This window comes from Galeopterus variegatus, unplaced genomic scaffold (genome assembly GCF_000696425.1).
Source record: "Galeopterus variegatus unplaced genomic scaffold, G_variegatus-3.0.2 Scaffold19597, whole genome shotgun sequence".
NCBI lineage: Eukaryota > Metazoa > Chordata > Mammalia > Dermoptera > Cynocephalidae > Galeopterus > Galeopterus variegatus.
The window spans coordinates 4,558-5,738 of NW_007745708.1; the positions used below are offsets into that span (position 1 = coordinate 4,558).

General features: G+C 51.5%; 1 long non-coding RNA gene across 1 annotated transcript in view; it reads right to left on the minus strand.

The window, feature by feature from the left end:
* LOC103583089 overlaps positions 1-709 on the minus strand; it is a 1,512-nt gene extending 803 nt beyond the window's left edge. The window contains exon 1 of the long non-coding RNA XR_549825.1: positions 674-709. This is a non-coding gene — a long non-coding RNA (uncharacterized LOC103583089). The remainder of the gene's footprint in view (positions 1-673) is intronic.
* Positions 710-1,181: the final 472 nt, after the last annotated feature.

Sequence of the window (1,181 nt, forward strand, 5' to 3'; positions counted from 1 at the left end):
TGGCTCCTTCCTCCATCTGCAAAACCAGCAGTGCAGCCTCTTCCAGCCTCTCTCTGCCTCTGACACTCCTGCCTCCCTTTTATGAGGAACCCGTGAGGACAGTGGGCCCCCGGGCAATCAAAGATCCAGGATAATCTCCTAGTTTTTAGTTAGAGTTCTTCAGAGAAACGGAATCAATGGGGGTGGGGTGCAGTGGCAGGTGTGTGTGTGCGTGTGTGTATGCGTACGTGTGTGTGCGTGCGTGTGTGTGCGTGCATGTGTGTGCGTGCGTGTGTGTGCGTGCGTGTGTGTATGCATGCGTGTGTGCATGCATGTGTGCATGTGTGCATGCATGTGTGTGTGTCCGTGTGTGTGCATGCATGTGTATGCGTGCGTGTGTGTGCATGCATGTGTGTGTGCGCGTGCATGTATATACACATACACAAGGGGTCTTCAAAAAGTTCATAGAATTCATATTATCTTTTAATTCTATTTTCCCACGAACTACTCAGAGAGACTGATTGTAAGGAATTAGCTCACGGAACCATGGAACTGGTGAGTCTGAAGCCTGCAGGGCAGGCTGGCAGGCGGGACACCCAGGGCAGGGCTGATGCCACAGCTTCAGTCCAAAGGCATCGCTGGCAGAACTCCCTCTGCCTTTGGGACCTCTGTCTTTCTTCTCTTAGGCCTTCACCTGCTTGGATGAGACCCACCCACACTATGGAGGATCATCTGCTTTACTAAGTCCAGTAATTTAAATCTCAATCTCATCAAAAACATACCCACGCAGCAACATCTGGAGTGGTGTTTGACCAAATATCTGGGCACCATGGCCTGGCCACGTAGACTCATGAAATTAACCAGTGCATCTTCCCATCTCAAGGTCCTTCACTTAATCTCATTTGCAAAGTCCCTTTTGCCATGTCAGGGACCATTGTCGAGTTCAGGGATTACGATCTGATATGTCTGGGGCCATTATTCAGCCAGCCATGCCTAGGAAGTGGGACCTTGTTAATAACACCCCCTCCCTCCATTGGAAGCAGGGCCCAGAGGGGTGACGGGTCTGCCTGAGGCCACCCTGTTGGGATTGACAGCATAGGTTAGAGCTCACAGACGAAGACCCCATAGCAGGTTTGCTCTTCTCTGTGGCCTGGCTCTGGGGTGACCAATTATCCTGTGTGTGAGACAGGCTGGTCCCCTTA